The sequence below is a fragment of the Nilaparvata lugens genome, chromosome 7 (assembly GCF_014356525.2).
Source record: "Nilaparvata lugens isolate BPH chromosome 7, ASM1435652v1, whole genome shotgun sequence".
NCBI classification, from domain to species: Eukaryota; Metazoa; Arthropoda; class Insecta; order Hemiptera; family Delphacidae; genus Nilaparvata; species Nilaparvata lugens.
In genome coordinates, this window is record NC_052510.1 from 46,706,378 (window position 1) to 46,727,360 (window position 20,983).

Here is a 20,983-nt window from a genome sequence, read left to right on the forward strand (position 1 = left end):
TTTTGTAATCTAATACGGCAGACATAGTAGGCCTATTCCCATAATATGAACTACAGTTCCTCTATTTGACCAGACACTCAGCAGGGGGTGTCCTAGACTGGTGCTCAAGTAGAGTAATAAATTTCACACGAATAATACAAGGCTGAACAAACATGTACAGGAAGGTTACATTGTGGGTTCATAAGGTGGAGCTGAGGTAATTTTGGGCGACATGATACCACAGAATAAACAATCTATAGCTAGTCTCTGATGAAACATAAAGACAAAGTCGATGTAACTCTTGATGGACTGCTTCATCAATCATAACCGCCACAAAAGAGGTGAGGAAAGAAAAGTATACAACAGAAAATGTCAGAAGTTGTGGGAAATGTACATTTTTACATGCATCATATTTAGAGTCAGTAATACAGTAAATTCTTATTCGATCCAATTCTAATCAATAATTACTGAAATTTAGAATTAATCGAACATAGTGTTCGATTATGTGTACTCCAAGCTATAGTAAAGCATTAGAGGAGTTTGGAGACGCGTCAATCGAGATTTTAACATTTTAGACCTCTCTGTTTCATCAAACTACAGGTCCATACATTCTTTAACAATATATTACATATTACACCTTTAATTGGCTAGGAAGGCAACATACCAACGACACTTCAACCACCTAGCACCAAAACTCCACAATTTACTTCCTGTACACATCAAGATAATAGAAAACTCAAGAAAATTTAAATGCGCCGTTAAAAACTGGAAGACATAATATAGAAAACATAATTTCGAACAATATGTGAGCTCACTTATCCAATGTATTTGCACACCCACTCTAAATTTAATTTATTGTATTACTACTACACCTGCTCTAGAACATGGGTTACCCATAGTTGAGTAGGTTAATTTCCGAAAAAATTCAATTTATTTATATTTGTAGTAAATTTCATATTTTGTATTTTGAATATTATGTACATTTTATTGATTAGATTGTTTATTTGTATATTAATGGAAATAAAATTTATTTGTATTGTATTGTAATCTCCATTATATCAGAATTTCACTTCTTTGCTCAGGAAAAATGAATGCAATCAATCACTCAACTCAAATTATAACTTCAAAAATACCCTAATTATGACCATATCAATAAAGAACCATTAACAAAAGTGTGACCAAATTAACAAGCAATTAGCTGTGGCTAATCGACTAGTGGTTGCTGGAGGTGGACGAAGACAGACCCCCCATCGGAAACGCGTCCTGACGCGGATGGGGCTTCCCTGACGCAATGGGTGTGGCGCTTCCCGCTTCCGGAATCGTTTAACGCATCGGGTTCGCGTTTTTCACTCGACAATGATTGGTTGGACAGGGTACAAGGAAAGCAGGGTTCTGAATGTTCTTGTGCCCTCGTTCCATCACATAGTTTTGAATATATATGTATTAAAAATGCTGATGATAACATGTATCCTCATTTTTTACCTGCCTGATGAAAACATGTTTCCTCATTTTTCACCCTGTTTCACCACATAGTTATACATTTTTGAAAAATTACACGATGTTGATTTTTTCAAACATTTTTGTCACTAACTTCAATATTAGAACCATAGAGAATCTGAATGAATGCTATGGTCTGTATTATATTATTAAAAATAAAAAGACTAAGAAATTGTAAAAAACCACAGATTTTTGTCAAAAAACTCAGAGTTTATCAGAGATGGAAAATTGTGTAACAACCGAAACCGGTCTTTCTAACAATCAATAAAATCTGTGGTTTTTGACAATTTCTTAGTCTTTTTATTTAGTATGGATAGTTACCACAATATTAACTTCTATATTATATTAGTTTCTGTAATATTAGTAATATCTATAATCTCTGATAGAACATAAATCTATCCACTGTGCTCATATAATAAACTATCAAAATATCATAACCTCATAACATGGTTACTGATGAACAGTACACACTAAATCACATTTATGGATTCTAATAATGGTTATTGAAGACATAATAAAATACAACAGCAATTGTACTGAATTATGATGGGGTTTCTTTGGATACTTAGCTAGGTTATGATTAGTAAATCTAATCACAGACAGAAAACTGGACATGAGGAAATAAAATATCATGTTTCACACCGATATTAACATAATAATAGTCTGGTTTCACAAGATATCAAACTACCAATAGATAAACTGAAAAACTTCTACAATCTATAATCAGTTTTAAAAGCAAATCATAGAATTTCTCCAAATATTCAATTTTAAGAAAAAAGTCACTTTGTATATTTTAATACACCAATTTGGGGAGCGGTTTGACTCAGTGGTCGCGCTGATAAGCTATCGCTTGGATAAGTCAAGAATAATGCGCCTGATACTCCCGTTGGAAGGGTGACCGCTTGAGCCAACTCCTCTCAATATGATTCAAGAGTTGTAAAATCGCTTCCCGGTGGTTCGTAACCCACCTAAAACTGTAGGTCCATTCATCTCTTATTTTCATCCGCCTCATTACCCACGCACAAACCTAGAGCTCATGTGGTCATCATACTCAGCAAAAACCACACAAACAACATTTTTTTTCATAATCTAACGGATAGGGAAAACATGTAAGGAAAATATCAAAGAAATGTAGCCACCAAGAAGATATCATTGATATTATATAAAATTATGAACCACTACAAACAACGATGCACGAAAAACAACACATCTGAAGCGTGTTCAATACAATATGAATATTGAATAGACCAAGTACGTGTGCTTGCATTCAATTGCACTGAATGAATACAGAGTGCCAGACAAGACGAGACCCTTGAATGTACAAGCACGACCATTATGTGATGTCTACGAATGGCCAGCCTAGAGGAAAGACTGCATTGAATACTCTCTGAGCAAGACACGATAGAACAGTCTGACTCATCAGTTCACACATCGATTGGACAGTCTACCACTCTATCACATCAATGAGTTGATGCACGCCCACCCACACGCACACCCCAAATATTTCTGTCCCGACTGTAGGGGAAATGTAGAGCATGTATGAGTAATACTTTTCAGTTCCCTGAAACGGCTCCCACATCAGTGATCCATATAAGTCAAGGTCAAGTTCAAATGTTTGGAGAATGACTGCTGTTCAGAGTTCGTTCGGCTTTCCAGATGTCGGATGAGTTGGTGCTATCCAAGGTCTGTACAAGGATTCTAAAGGTGTTATCGAGGAAAAGCAGTCCGCTTGAAAATGTGACCTGTGTGGTCACGAAACCATGGTCCTGTACAAAATAAAACTGTAGAATTTGACAATATATGTGGGTTTTATTTCATTATGGAACGGTTCGAAAACATTGACATTGACTCAGTCGAATTTTTAAAGAGGAAAAGAATTGAATCTATTTTCTTTGGTGCTAACCAGGGATTGAATAATTTAATAATCACCCTCTGTACTCTCTGTTACAGTAGGCCTATCTGCTAAGTATAGCTCTCTACAAAATAATAACAAATCCTATAAAATAGCTACAAAGAATGCTTGGTTCAAAGTTGCCACCCTTGTTACAGTAACCGTAATTATTCAATGTTCAATATAGTCCAGTCAATGGAAGATAACAGAGGGAAAAGTTTGGAAAAACAATAATTTTCAACTCCACAGCTCTAAGGATAGTAAGAGGATTAACATATCAGAAGTCCTCACCCCTACCCACAGTGCTAAAGGGGTGGGAGTGGTTTGAAAGTACCATTTTTCATTTTTCGCATATATCTCGGAAACTATTCATCTCATGAACATTTGTATTCTGTGCAAAATTGAAGCTCACAAGATTACAAACACGTTTTGTCCTTGACATTTTTTCAATATCTCTCATAGTTCCTGAGATATCCGCTCTTGAAGATGAGATATTTTTTGAAAAAACACTTCTGCCTCTAATTTTTTCATATTTTCGGCCTTATAATTTTTAAACGATTGATGAAAAAAATCCGTGCTGATTATGAGCTGATAGAGCATCAAATTATCTTCAATTTGATGTATATTTTCACTATTTCACGAATATCCCTACGACTGTTACAACAGTTTTAGTGTTGAGAGTGAAATTTTCTGTTCAGCAACAATAGATCAGTTGACAATGAAATTTGCAGGAAATGTTTGGAACACAATTTTTGACTCTGCAGCTTTGTTTAGACTTGTTTGGAGGTGAGCATATCAGAAATCCCAACCCCTACATCATGTGCTGAAGGGATGAGGGTGGTTTGAAAGTTGCATTTTCCACTTGATACTTACATGTTTATATCTTGGGAACAATGTGTTCTATTGACATAATCAACTACATAAAAATGAAGCTTAATAAATTTCCTACAAGTTTTGTTTGATGGAGGTTTTTGATAAATCTGATACTTTTCGAGATACTGTATTTATGTTCTAAAGTGATGCATTTTCGAAAACCCAGTTTTTCTCCCATTTTTTCGCTCTTTCAAGTCTTATAACTTTTCAACAATTGATGGAACAAGAATGTTCTAATTATGAGATTGTAGAGCATTAAATTATCTTCCATTTCATGCATAATTCGACTATTTCACGCATTCCCATTACGACTGTTGCAGCAGTTTCAGTTTCAAATCTCAAGATTTGCAACAAGTGACTTTTTCGAATATCACACTATTTTGTCATCATAAATTGGCAGTGCGCTTCAGTATGAACATTCATATTGTGTACCTATTGGAACGACTGCGGAACTAAAAACAGTGGGTGTTTCTAAACTTCCTACTAAACAAAGTCACTCAAAACTAAATCTGCTGCAACAGTATGGGAATGCGTGAAATAGTCGAATCATACATGAAATGAAAGATAATTTAATGCTCAACAATCTCGTAATTGGCACATTCTTGTTCCATCAATTGTTGAAAAGTTATAAGACCTCACCTTCAAGAGCGGATATCTCAGAAACTATAAGAGATATTGAACAAATGTAAAGGTCAAAACTTGTTTGTAATTTTGTAAAGCTTCAATTTTGCACAGAATACAAATGTTCATAAGATGCATAGTTTCCGAGATATATGCGAAAAATGAAAAAATGGTACTTTCAAACCAACCCCATCCTTTTAGCACAGGGGGTAGGGGTGAGGACTTTTGATATGTTAATACTCTTACTTATCCTTAGAACTGTGGAGTTGAAAATTGTGTTCCAAACTTTTCCCTCTATACCTTTATTTGAGCATTCGTTGCCTGGACTAATACACGATTTTTTACAAAGTTTATTGACTTAATCTAAAGCACCGAAATTCTCATTGATGTTCCAATATTTAACCTGGATTCCCACATATCAGTATCAGTGTGCGTGACCGGTATAGTGAGAATATTATTCCCATAAGTTCTAATTCAACTCTCTTCTCATTCAACCCGGCCAATCGAGTATGAAAAGTCCCATTAGAACTCATAGAAATAATATTTTTACTGTGCCGGATCGTGAAAAAGATATAATCTGATACTATTATAAGCTCAAGATCAGACAGACCAAAGTCTTGTCAGCTTCATGTTCTCTTAATTATGTTAATATTGTGTCATCTTATTTCTTTGTTTCTTTAGGGCTACTGTTGAATATAAAAAAATATATAAATCTGAGTACCCTTCTTAAATTATTTCGTCACATGTTTCGGCTACTAATGCTAAAGAAAAAATACAATAAGATGACACAATATTATTTCAAGTCTTGAAAATGACATTTGTAGCCGAAACATGTCGTGACGAAATAATTTAAAAAGGGTGCTCAGATTTATATGTGTCATCTTATATATGAATTTGCACAGGTAACTAATGAATTTGAATATAATCAAGGACAGCAGAATAGATTATCAGTCTAGATGGAATGAAATATGTCATTGCATATATATTGAAATGATAATGAATAGAAAATAATCATAATTGAACGAAAATCTAAATTGAATAACTATTTATCCTAATGCTATATCGCTCATATTGCTATCAACTATTGTATTTTAAGTAAGTATCAAGTATCATAACTAAGCTATCGATTGCTAGTATTGCTGGTAGGCTACTTTTTGAGAGAGGATGAAATCATTGGACTTGTGAATTGTGAAATAGTTTGAGACAGTTTCATAGTTTGGAGTGGCAGTCCATCTACAGAACCATATGAAACAAACTAGCCTATCCGCAGCCATCTCAAGTTATTTGTGTTTTAATTGTTTTAAACTTTGATGAAGTCTGTCTGGCGACTGCCGGTCATGGAGGTATACACTGAATACTGAATTGCTATGAAACCAGCGGTGGACGATTGGAAATAAGGTAGTAAACACACTGTTTTCGCAAAGTCGATTTTGCCACAAGGACTGGTGGCATCGTGTGAAGCGGTCGTTATCACCTGCAGACCGAAAGATGGTATATAAGTTGGGTTATGAAGAATAACCCTATATATACTCTCCTTGTTGCAGACCATTTCCAAGTGGCAACAGTAACGCAGCCTTCAATAGTCTCAAATGCATCCAGTTTATTGTTCGGTGGCCCATAAACAACTGCTTCATGTTAGCTAACAATCAGCCACGAAAATAAAAATGGTTTATTATTACACTTTTAATATTTCCCGAAGTGATTGAGCAATTTACTGTATTACTGAAATTGCATGGGTATACAGATACTATATAAAGATGTACAGTAACTGTAGATGGGTACTGTTACTCTACTATTGTGAGTACGGTGCGATGCAAGGGGACTATTGTTACTGTTTGAAAGTGATTTAGAATAACTTTGCTTTCTTCCGATAATAATTTGAAGCATTCATGAAGATTATGCCTCTGAACGTTGAAATCTCTAAGGAGGAAACGCAACTGCATACTGTTTCAACTCAGCACATGCAACAGAGCTCCATAGAGTGTTTCCAATGAAGGTTTCTATCTTATACATATACGGTAGTTTCATTTCTATTTCTTTAGAAACATGATGAGGTCCTGCGACTTCCAAACACATCTCAACGAGGACCAATTCAAGAATGAATATGAAGAAAACGAGAATTAATTCAATACTTTTAGTCCTAGCAGAAAGGATAAAACGTTTTTAAATAAATTATACGTTCCTAGAGCTAGTCTTTATCCTAGATAATGATTGATGAAACATAAAACTTATTCTCCTCTTACTTGTAATGAGATTAACATTTGATTTAGCCAGGAGTATCTGATATTTTATTCAATAGAATTATGAATATTGAACATAGTCATAGAATTGATTCCTTCATGACATAGTAAATGTTAAAGTTGGAAAAACAATTACTTATAAGATGATCATTCCAGATTTAGGAAGTTATTCAGAAGAAGTCATTCCAGATCTAGATCAAGGAAGTTATTTAAAAGTTCATTTAAAAAATAATCACTTATGAAGAGGATCTGAAAAAGGAAGTTGTTCAAAATATAATTTAAAAGTGCAAGGAAAGAGTGACGCAGGAATATTTTCAACACTACTTTATGTACTCAAGTCACTTTATTCTAGATTTTATTCTTTATCATTCTATTTACTAAGAACTGGAACATAAGGAATACCACAATACTGTCAGGAATATAATCTCAAATAAGAAATCTTTATGATATGAGCTTTAATGAAGCCCAATTCAAGCATCATAAATGAACATTTTTGATAACGTTCCATGAGAAAAAGGGAGAAGAAGCAAACAATCCAAGTGCTCCCTAGTATTAATTAGTACTTTAAATGGGACCTGGAATGGTGAGATAAGAAAGCAACAATAAAAACTTGAAGAAGTAATTAAATTACATAGAACGATCAGTTTTATAGCAGTAATATGAAAATGAGCACATCTTATATAGCTCTTGCTATCAACATGTACATAAAAATGCTATTCATTTTATCCTGTTCCAACACAAGTCCTAACAGTCAGATTAGAGCTGGTCTAACACTGTCACAAAGCGAAAGCACCACATTAATAAATTTCTTCAAGATGTTAGGTTCTTATGAATGGAAGATACAGGTAAATTTCTCAATTTGATACAATTTATGTAAATCGGGCACAATAGTTCCAACATTGAGTGTAGAATGGAATCATTTTTGAGGCTTCTAGCTGTGACTTTCTGGAATAGAGTTCCAATTTATTGAGTAGATAAATAATCAGAGTGAAGTATGAGTTATTTGATCCAGCTACTTCCCAAGTTATTGAGAAATTTATAATTTACCAAGTTATTGAATATTGATGAACTGTGGATTGATAAATTTAAGAATAGAGAACACTTCAAGTATTGAATAAATCCCAGAAAATTCGGAGTAAACCAGACAGAATAGAATTCAAATTCTAGCCAAAGAATATAGAATTTAAATGAATTTAATTGAATGTGAATGAATTACATTCTATACTCTAATGAGGAAACAGTAGAATCAAGCTGTCAATAAAAACTATATAAAACTTGTAGTCCCCTTTTTATTTGAAACATTTTAAAACTTTAAAACATTACAACGACTAGTTTCTACCTACTTTGGCCATTTTCAAAAGGGTACTTCAAGTTTTATTAATTTGAATAAAGTAGCCCATATAAGTGAAGCGATTTTAGTAGACTCAAGCTATTCGATCAAACAATTCGAAATTTAACCCGAAAAAATGACAAACCTGAATTTCAAATTCAGATTTATTTACAATGAACGGATCAACAATTTGAACGAGTCTCAGTTTAGTACGCAGTTACAAAATTTTGTTGACTCTCTCATATTGCAAATTCCAACAGGCTCTTGACCCCACTTTTGCCCATCCAGGCAGAATAATAAATATGCGAAAATGAAAACCAAAAGGAAAGTGAGCGCTATGAAACATACAATGTGAATCTGAGACTGAAAGCGACTGGAGAAAATAAATAAGAAACAGAAGACGAGCTACGTTTTGAAGAGGCAACCGCTTTTTCACACAACTCAATTCCGGACATGGAATACTTGAAAAGCGCCGACTGCAGGGAATTTTCTTCCGGTCGGGTTGGCACTTCTGCTCGTGTTACATGTGCACCATATACGGTTTGGCGCGAGATTCAGGATTGAGAATTGAGGACCATCTTGGATGCCGCCATAAGTGAAACCAGTGCAGCTTCACTTTCAACAGTCAGCATTTGTTGGATGGGAAACTCATAAGGAATGCTACCAGTTTCACGTGAACGTCAGTATAGCATCCAGCAGCAGCAGCAGCACGGAAACCTTGATCTGGATGGATGACCGCAGCACTCAACTTGCTACTGCTGTCTGTTCAAATCCAGTCTTCTACTGATATCAGAGGCAGTTACTCACAGCAAGGTCATAGCTCTTATCTCACCGTAATCACAGCATTGTGGAGTGGGAGAGGGCAACAGGACCACTGCACTGATTAGAAGCATGATTACTGCAGGGGAAGTAACTCAGAGTAGCTCATTCTATGTTGAATAGAGGTGCCTAATGAAAGCTACCTATAGAGGTAAAAAAATCAATTTTATAAAGCTCAGAATAGTTTACACTCTGCGTAACCAAGTACAGTCGAACCTCTCTATAACGAACCTCCACTCAACGAAATCCTCTACACAACGAATTTTTACCTGGTCCCATGACATTTTAGAGTTTTGGCTGCTTATTTACCTCTATTTAACGAATTTCGGACCACTCAACTACAAAGTTTTCTCTTCACTTCAACATACAAAATGTAGTGTGTATAGGAACCAGACAGTCATTTTCAAGGAATTGTTTAGTTTCAGCAGAAGGTCAATAGACTAAAAATAATGGCAATTCAGGTAGGAAGAAGATAGAGTGGTAGACAGTCAATACAGGTTGAAACACATGAGGGTGGTAGACAGTCAATACAGGTTGAAACACAAGTCGAAAATTGAATACAAGTTACTGGAAATTTAGAATACCAAGAATTCATTCGTAGAGCAGGCAGGTAAACGACTGGACTTTCTCATCCTTGCTTCTGTCACACATTTCAATTGTTAGAACTCGCCATTTATGAATGAAGGAACGGGAATGCTGGATTTACCCATCCTCCCATCATTTGCTTTTGTCATACATTTCAATTTTGTAAAATGTGTGAAATTTCACAAAATGTCACTATCTACGTTCTGGATATTATGATTTATGTACCATATTCATTTAATTACTGCCCGTGATATATTATAAGATCCATAAGATCATGCCAGTTTTCTTGACAGAACAACCTCTCGATAACGAATACCTCTCTACAGCGATTCTTTCTCGGGATAATTGACTTCGTTATACAGAGGTTCTACTGTATTTTATGGTTTCAAAATACAGTTTAGGAGGCATGAAGTATGACTACTACAGGACAAGTAACTACGAATATCTTATCATTTCAAATTGAATAGAGGTGCCCAATAAAAGCTACCTATTGATGTACCTATCAATTGAATGAAGCTCGGAATAGTTTTCACTCTACGTAACAAACTAACGTTTGGTGTCTCAAAATATAGTTTAGAATGCATTTCCATTATTTATTTACAGTAAATCACACTATAATAATTTCTCTGATTGCCAATGGATAGGACCTGAGGAATTTATTGACAAAACATATACATAATTATTACAAAATACATACAGAAGTTGTACAACTGCACTATAGCCCATGCAAACCTTCAAGTGCGTACGGACTTATGTATTTACGTACCACGATTTCACTTATAAGCTAATGCTATGCTTATTATATCTGTATTTGTACAGAAACAATAAGATGCATATATAATCAGCTGATGGTAAGCGAAATGTGCATGTTTGTGGCGCATAATTATGTGCGCACCTTTAGATTGAATGCAGTATTTCTCTCATAGAGTACAGTGCTGCCAGATTTTACAGAGTCCAGAGAGCCTGTGAGCTAATTGTGAAAAGAGAATGAGCGAAAAAGAGATCATAAGCATTTTTTATAGAATCAACATGAAAACAACAACAGCGTACTCCTATATTGAAATAAAATTGGCTATGAAGCCCCCTGCTGCAAACTGATGTTTACACTGACTATATATTGACAGGACATATTTATAGAAAGTTGGTCATAGTTTACAAGAAAATAAGGAATTCTTTAATTCCTTTATCAAAGTCAAATTGATTGTCTATAGAACACCAAATACAATAAATGTAATCAACTTCTTTATTTTTTAATAAACTTTAAGAATACAAATTTTCCACCAGGAAGGAATACAATCTATCACTCGTATCATTCGAGCTTCTGATTTGTAGTTTTATGAGTAGATAATAATAAAAGAAGAGTATTATTGATCGTCACACTCCTAATACTATAATATCACTGCATTATTAAATATTACTAGTACTGTTGAATACTACTATTAATAGAAGTATGTTTAATATACTACTGCACTATTCCTACTATCACGACATGCTCCTATGCCATAATAATTCATCATTTACTAAATCTACAACTGAAAATACTTTGATTTAAACCAATAATCTTCAACTACAGTAACTTAGTCTTTGAAAGTTCAACAGCAACAACACAAACGTAGGCTATATAGCAACAGACTGAGGAAAATCAAACATCTGCAGACATATGTTGCAACAGACAGACTGAAGAAAATCTAACATCTGCAGACATATGTAGACAGACGGACGTCTGTGGCGTTGCAACATTCGAAAACCAGGAGAGGGATTTTTTCTCCATCTGTCTGCAGACGTCTGTCTGCTGCTGCATGCGTTCGCCTGTACTGTAAATGTCGTTATCAGGTCAATAACGAAGATAAGAGTGTTAAAATTGACTCCACTTAGAAGAGAGCATTATCACAATTCTCCTTCACTACCTTCACTAAACGGATACTTCAAAATCAATACTCTGTCACTGTCCAATCAAAATAATGTAATTCAAACCAATAATCTCCAACTGCCCAAAAGAGAGCATTATCACAATTCTCCTTCACTAGGTACCTTTACTAAACGGCTACTATGAAAGCAATACTCTGTCACTGTCCAATCAAAATACTGTAATTCAATCCAATAATATCCACCAAGTACCCCCTTTCAAACTTCCAACGGACAATATAGGTACTCTCCATTTCACTACCTCACATTTACACTAAATTATGTAATAGAATGATATTACTTGATCCCAAACGGTTACTATCACTGACGCTGCCAAATCAATTTACTCTAATTTAAACCAATATAATCATGTATTTGATTTGTGCATTGGTTAATAATCTAATAAAATAATACATTAAAATATAAAATAATAAAACATTGGTTAATAAATAATAAAATAATCTTCAAGTACCCTCTTTGAAACTTCATTAGAAAACATAGTTACTCTCCATTTCACTTACTCAGATTCACAGTAAAATGTGTAGGGAATATGTATAATAGAAGAGTTTTACTTGATCCTAAGTGAGGTCCACGTTATAATGGCAGTATTTGATTAATATTGGTGTTACTATCCTTGTCTATCAATCGACAAAGCAGAGCAGATAAAGCTATCCTTTTCAATCTCCACAATGTTGCCAGATCGTTTGTCAACAATGAATCAATATAATTAATTGATAGAATATTTGATCTTAATCGTGAACATTTATTATTTAATCACTATATTATAATAATTATTCCAAATATTCAATGAAAACTGTATTAATAGAACTAAGGACCTAAAAGACTAACAAGAATGAATAGTTAGTATCAGCTAGAAGACACTGGCAAGGCAGAGAATCAGCAACGCTGTTCTATTATCTTTCTCCACTGCCATTATAACGTGGACCTCATTGTAGAATGCGTAGGAAATATGTATAATAAAAGAGTATTACTTGATACTTGATCCTAAACGGCTGGCTACTATCACTATCAAATGAAAATACTGTAATTGAAACCAATAATCTCAAACTTCCTTCTTTAAACTTCAAGAGAAGCCATGGGTAGGTACTCTCCAATTTACTACCTCAGTTCAGAGATAAGGGAAAATATATCGAGTTCCCTCAGAAGTACTGAGTTCTTTCAGTTCAGATTTACACTAGAATGTGTAGAAAATATGTATAATGTATAATACAAGAGTATTTCTTGATACTAAACAGTTATTATATTTGTATCTGTCAGAACAACAAAGACAACAGACAAGAGCGTCCTCCAGTCAACAGTGACCATCCTGACAATCAGCAGCATCATTGTTGTCATGACAACCGGTTGGGCTTGCCAGCTGACAGTCGGACAGTCTTCGCTGGTCTATAAATATAATCAGGTGCGGGTCACAGCTCACAGACTGCTGTCGATGGCCGCTTAATTGCTCCAAAACAACTCCGCCATTGCATCTTCGATGCCTCTTTGTTCTACACTGTGTTCCCTCAGAGGTCGACTACAATTTTCTGATCAGATCCGTGGAACAAAGTAGTCTGGTACCATAGAAAAATAGTATCTACAGATACACTTCAACAATTCAATTTTCTGATCATATCCATGAAACAGAGAACAGTAGGAGCATAGAAAACTAGTACCTAGGGTCTAGGGAAACTCTTCAATAATACAGTTTTTTGATCAGATCCGTTAATTTAAACAGATAGTAGCTAGACAAAATATTGAAACTATATACGCTTGAACCATCTATTTTGTATCCTCTATATTTATCAAAAACAGAGAACTAGCACAGAACAATAGAATCTATATACAGTACTCCTGAATCATCTAGTTCTCATCAAATATTCAACAAAATCTAATAATCTATTTCCTATTCTCCTTAGACAATAGATTTCATATTACATATAATGAAATTCGCTCCTCAAATTTTAATTCGGTTGCTCCTCTGCATGAAAGAATCCTACAAAAGAGACGCAACTGATGCAGTCATTTGAATAGAATGTCACTTGACGTATAATCTATAGACCTACTAGGAGAAAGAGATGAAACTAGGCCAAGAAAAAGATGGGTCACAGAACAGATTAATCAATTCTATTCCCTGAAGTGAAGATGATGATGATGATGATGAGATGATGACATTTCAAGTAATTGATTGATTTTGTAATTTGGGAAATAAACTTCTATAGTGATTGTTAGAACAGATTCAATTACATAAACTATCCAATGAATCTGGACAAGCTAGATAACATTCTTGAAGAATGAATTGTACATTTTAAACCAACAAACCAATCACAGTTTTTTTGGTGGTTTACACTCACCAACTTCTATTCGACTAGACACCAGAATGTCCTCCGATTGGCTGATTGGGCCGATAGTGCTATACACTATCCTTGGAGATAATCGACCAACCGGAAAACATGTTGGTTGTCGTGTCGTCGGTGAGAAATCGAAATTGGTGAAAATGAAAACAGTTAATACTATAGCTGTCGATACTGATATCGAAGATGTCTCTTGAGAAGTCCTCTTTTTAGATTTAAAACCGACATTCAAAAATATCTTATAGACAAAGTGCCGGTTGCACAAAAGCCGGTTAAATTTTAATCGTGGTTTATTTCACGAGAACCAATCAGAGAAGCTGTCTTTTCAAAAAGGTCTTCTCTGATTAGTCCTTGTGAAATTAAACACGATTGAAACTTAACCGCCTTTTGTGCAACCGGCACAAAGCCTACTACACGGTGCAGGGGTATTTGGAGGATCCTTGAAGGAATTGGTCGACTTAAGTGGGCTATATTTATATTTGTATTAATTTGAAAACGTTCAACAGTGTGTTTGTGTAATAGTAAGTACACTGTGTTAAATGAATTGAATATCTATCTATAGAATTGGTGACACACCAATGAAGGATAAAAAAGGTGAAAATGGATGTGTAAGCGAAGAGAGCCTTTTCCACCTAGCCCTCCGGAAATCTAGGGAACAAAGAAAATTTGAGCTACTAGACGGTTGTGAGGAAGGAGCTAAAAACTTGAATATTCTGAAGAGCAAGATCTTCAAATAACAATCAGGAAGCTTAATAGCCTAATAATTTGTTTGAGAAGGAGGAGAAGAATATATTATTATACATTCAAGAAACACGAATTAGGACGACACCTCTCTCGCTAATTGATGAGTCTTAGACGATTTAGAATTAGGAATATTATTGTTTGGGCGGTTCTAGATTCGAGAAGAACTTGCATCTAGAAATGTGAGTTGTTTGATGACGAGTAGACCAGAGCTGGAGACCAAAAGACAGATCTGTCGGTTCACACCATTTGCGCCTAAATCGCCATGAACTGTGACTAAAAGTGACAAGATCGCCATCTTACAGAAGTGGGCTGCTAGATCTACAGGAGGTGCCACTATCTACATTCTACAAAACTCGCTCTAGATAAAAGTTTGGTGTAGCGCTGTTTGTAAACCTAATAAATATATTAAGAAATGTGTAAATAATATAAAACTAAATACTCACTCTTATTTTTAGGGCGACTGAAAGTATTGAAACACATATCCTATTATATTAAGCGAGCAATTTCTGTATTTTTGTATTTGGTTATTTATATTTATTTATGGTTAACTCAATATGTAGAATATACGAGTAGGCCTATATAAAATATAGAATATATCAAGTAGGTACCATTTTATTTTATCACAACACAACCAGTTTCAACTCTTCAAGAGCCATTTTCAAGTGTAAATATTAAACTTGTACCCATTTTACACTTTAAAATGGCACTAGTTGGGACTAACTTAGTTGTGTTCTTATGAAATAAAAGGGTATAATTTGATATATTTTATTGTGTTCCAACATAACACTAAGTATGGTATTGAAATTTCAGGATTGAGCTAATAACGACCCGCAAAACATTGAAAGCTCTAAATCACTACTTGACGGCTTGGTAGTAGCACAGAATACAAATACAGCATATTTGTATTCTGTGGTAGTAGCCACACATTCAAAACTGTTGATCTTGTAACAATTTTGGACATGATTATTTTTATCTTGTTTTTCTGCTATTTCGGTTCTAAATTCGATTGTATTATCAGCTTGTTTTTCTCAGTGAGACAAAGATGCACTTATGGGATCGAGCTGTACCCTTCGAATAATCTACTTTCTTGTTCTCTCCAGTTCTTTTTTGCTATTTTCTTTCTCCCTTTTTCTGTCCTTGTTGGTAGCTTTGAGTTTGCATTGCTCTTTCTCTCTAGTTTCTTTGTCTAATTTTGATAATTCCGTTTTGCTTACGTCACTGTCTTGTTTGCTACCCCGTCTTCAACGCTCGATGATCCTTTCTGTCTCTGAATTTCGTGAGTGGAGGTTGTAAATTTAACTTTTTCCTTTGATTCCATTTTTATTTAGCTTATGCTAAATTTTTCTATTTATTACAATATGTAGTTGATCAGAGACAGATTTCATACATCACAAGTTGTGATATTATTATTTTCTTTTTTTTATTTCCTTTTTAAATATGTAAATTTTCTTGTTTGTTAATCTATTGACTTTCACATAAAAAAGGAATCACATCAAAGTGACTCTTTGGAATCAAAGTTCCTAAAGTACCTTGACAATTTGGTGACAAAATGCAATAATACTTAGTAGATTGCTGAACATTGAATACCTATTGCTAAAGTTTCGTCTTCATGGCATGGAATTGGGATATTACTACTATACATTTATTACATTATCGTGATCTGCGGTAATTCATCACTTCAATTTCAACTTTAATATTTATATGACTTTCTGTTGTAGGTCTACACGCGATGGTTTATGAAGTTTTGGCGCAGTGAGACATCTCATGATAGGGAGTTATTGATTATTCATGGCCTTGAGACTTTTTGGGTTGAAAAGCGTACTACCGACGTACTATTCCCACTAATGTAATTTGAAGTGCTACAAAACTTGAACGACATTCAATGAGATTAGTGTCTGCAAACAAACTTCCAACAATTTTCAAATAGTAATACTACTTGAACGTTATTAAAACTTGGAGCCTACTCGATATAACACGGACCCACCAACATGCTACTGGATTACTTTGCAGTGTCATAGAATAACCAATTTATAAATAGTAGACTATATTTCCTCATAAATAGGATATTATTTCCTCCATGCTGCATGGTGAATAAAATTCATAGCAAAGAAAATGTCCACTACTAGCCGTCAGGCTCGCTTCGCTCGCCATATCCGTCTAGCCAGGGGGCTCCGCCCCCTGGACCCCCGACTGGATCGTCCAAGAATGAGGTGAGCAGGCTCACTTCGCTCGCCTGCATTTTTCAATTGAGCATTTTTATCATATGTTAGGACGATCCAGTCGGGAATCCAGACTAAACGTCTGGCTAAACGGATATGGTTAGCGAAGCGAGCCGGACGGCTAGAAATATAATATTCCCAGGGATAGCTCTGATTGAAGTAGCAGTGACCAATCAATTTTTCCGCGATAAATGCATTTCAATCTTCAATTTGGTGCCAACCTAACAAAGTCAACTCAACTTAATGCCAACATGACAAAATTATTAATTTAGTTACCAGAACAACTGTTTCGAAGAGGTACTCTCTCTAGATTATAGTTCTATATTAACATATTATGGTATGGACATTTCAATTATAATTAAGATATTGGAATAAGAAGAATATACATGCTAAAAGACAAACTTTAAACCCCTAAAAACCACCCTTAGAGTTAAAATAAAAAGATTTCTTAGTGCGCCTCTAAAGGGCCAACTAAACATACCTACCAAATTTGAACGTTTTTGGTCCGGTAGAGTTTTAGCTCTGCGAGTGAGTGAGTGAGTGAGTCAGTCAATCAGTTAGTGAGTGCCATTTCGCTTTTATTATATAGATGATGTGATAACCAAATTGCATGTCAAAGGCCTAAACTTGGTGATATTCGTGATTTGAATCAGTGTTCAAGTTAAAATTAAGTATAATATTTTTTTAGTAAAATATTATTTAAAGTTTTAATTGTATGAAACCAAAGAGGATAATACTCTTGAAATCATATATTTGGAGGATATGATATCATTTAAGAGGATATGATAGGTACTCTTGGTATCATATATTTGATTCACTCTTGGTTTATATTTTTCTATGATGATACCAAACATTGTAAATTGTCCGTAGTGCGACAAGCTACAGATAGAGAAGGAAATCGCTTGTCAGCACTTATTAGAGAGAGAGGAGGATAACTTTAGAGAGTGCCTCCATATTTATCACTGTGAAAATGCAACACCATCTTTACAATATTATTTTTGTACATAAGTCTTTCATCCAGCTTGAGGTGGGTCAATGATTGATTGAATTAAATTGATAAAGTCAAATCACATATTGAAAGGAAAGTATTTCGAACAATAAATTAATTTTTGACCAACAAATAGTGGAGTGTTTTTTATTTGTAAAACGGCTATTTCACGTGGCGGACTCTGTATAAAAACAATTTTCTTATTAAGTTTTGATGAATCTAGTACGAGGAAAGTATATCATAATGCATTTTGTTCACATTCAATCATCTTTTTGCAATAATTTGTTTATTGAGTTGATGCCCAAATGAATTGCAGGCTTGTGCGTGGGCACATGAGACGGATGATGATGAGATGAGTGGACCTACTGCTTTAGGTGGCTTCCGGAACAACGGGAACCTATTTTCAGACTTATAAAATTATATCAAATTATAATCTATTTATTTCCAAAAACATGATACACGTATATGAAATGCATTATACAACATCCCCCTACTGGACTATTCATCTGTGTGTATGGGGGGGGGGAAGATATTCAGAGGAGTCGGGAGTAGAATTCAAAATAATGATTAAATTATAGACACTCGATGCAGAGAGAATAAAATAGGATCTCTTCTAGCTGACGAAGTGAATTAGCAATCAAGCAATACCAACACAATACATTTCAAATTATGAATAAAAATTTCAGCAAGTTAATTTAAATAGAACGCAGTTTTGATCTTGAGTTTTAATTTCTGCTCAACAAATATGGAGTCAAATTTTGCACTGCTATAAAAGCTATCATATTACAATAGACTACGACGAAATATGATTTTAGAGGTTGTGGTTTTCATTGTTCCATACAGCGTGTTTACTGCCTAGATCCTAGATTTTACTGCCATGAGAATTGTACGGAATTGTATGTTGATGAAATTGAAATGACATTTGAGTTTTTCTTTGATTAAAAATCAGAAAAACTCAGAATAGACAAACTCCGTGGAAAGCTACAACAAATGTGGGGAATACAAATCTTAAAATAGAAGAAAAACAACATCTGGCAACACAATCATTTTCGAGTAATGCAATTAACGGTACCGTATATTTTATCTATGACAGAATACAGAATTTAATTAACAGCTTGAAGAGAACATGACAATTAAAACTTCAATATACTCTCGAATGATAATAGAATGAGGGGTGAGTGGATGTATTATAATATACTGTATACACATTCAGTCATCTACAATCTATACATTGAAACTGATAAGCAAAGTAAGTATGTTTAATAAACTAGAGTGTACGGTATCATTCTTGTGAGTTGACATTTTTATTTAGACACTCTTTTCTACAGTATATTGTTTACGGTATATTTGGCGACAAACATATTTTTTATTATGGCAGAAACTATTATTATTATTATTTGACAAACGTTTCTTAGCTAATTTCTAAACGTTTATCAACCAAGCATTCGATTTTTATAAGTTAGGTAGTTTTCGAATAAAACGAGATCTTTATGTATATCTTTTGAAACGTTTTCAAACCCGTTCAGTAGTAGATAAGCGTCTAGACTCTAGAAATCCAACAAAACATTTCTGACAAGTTTGAAAGTTTTTTATAGGCTACAATAGATTTTTAGAAGGCAACTGGCAAGTCTGATGACATCCAATATTTGGAAAATGAATAAAAAATATTGTAAATTTATTTCTTAAAGTAACATAATCTCAGTGCCGGTTGCACAAAAGCCGGTTAAATGTTAATCGTGATTAATTCCTAATTCCTCGAGAACCAATGAGAGAAGGCCTTCAAATCAAAAAGGCCTTCTCTGATGGGTTATCGTGAAATTAATCACGGTTTAAATTTAACCGGCTTTTGTGCAACCGGTCCTTAGTACAAATAGCAAAAACTACAAGTACTACAGCAAGTAACAACATGCAACCCTAACCTATCAGCCAGCCTGAGCCTGATAGTTCCTGAAAGTCAAGACCTGGACTGGTGTAAACACACAAACAATTAGCAATTCTAGAAAGAAAGTGAGAGAATAGACTTAATTTTAAGACATTACAAGTTTGATAACATTATTTTCAAGTTGTGTCGAAAAGAAAACAAACGTGTCTTGTGTAGACAGCTGTTTTGACGGTTGTGTGGATTGCAGGACCTTGCAAGGCCTCTCGAGTCTCGACTGAGTTGTTAGAATCGATACAAGTCGGCGTCTATTACGAAATACTTACAAAGATCAGGTTAATCCAAGTACTCTTGCGTATCCTTTAGAATGAAGTTTGAGCTATTGATATTATTCAAAACACAACACAATACACAATCAACACTTAGCACATAAATAAATAAAACACTAGGAAAAACACGGACCGGCACACACACACAACCACCGAGCTGATCTACTGGCTGAACTGAACGCTGCACGGATTTCGCGTTGCCAACCTACTGGAAAAATTCCCTGTGACGTGTCTGGCTGCTGACAGGTAGTATCAGAACAGCATTCCAATCACTATGATTCAAGTGGTTGCCTATTGTGAAGTCCACTAAAATTCACTCATTCATTATCGTATTATCAGCGTTGAAAGGTGGAATTTTCTCTGGTCTCAAGCCGTTATTAAGCAATAAATGGCTATTTTTTCTTTTAAAATCATTTATAGCTCATGAATATAGATTGAAATAAATCTAAAAAACACCTAACATACTTGTTTGCAATTTCATTTCAAGAATCCTGTGATATCTTATATTTCATTTCAAATAGTAAAACTATTGAACCTTGATATTAATTCTTGAAAATTCAAATTCAGACTTATAGGTCGTAATTATAGGCCTACTCATATTTTAATCAGACTATGACCCGGTTTCCAGGACACCTATTAAATCTCCTATGTAGAAACTGGACCTAAAAGTTACACAGACGTGAAAGCCTAAAGACGCACTCCTCATTTTTAAAACCCTCCTAATCTTTGTTTT

General features: G+C 34.6%; 1 protein-coding gene across 2 annotated transcripts in view; it reads right to left on the reverse strand.

The window, feature by feature from the left end:
* The window catches only part of LOC111043821, a 519,687-nt gene extending 499,254 nt beyond the window's left edge, over window positions 1–20,433 (reverse strand). For both annotated transcript variants that reach the window (XM_039432914.1, XM_039432915.1), the window contains exon 1: window positions 20,248–20,433. The gene's annotated coding sequence lies outside the window, so the exon portion shown is untranslated. The remainder of the gene's footprint in view (window positions 1–20,247) is intronic.
* Between the last annotated feature and the right edge of the window lie 550 nt (window positions 20,434–20,983).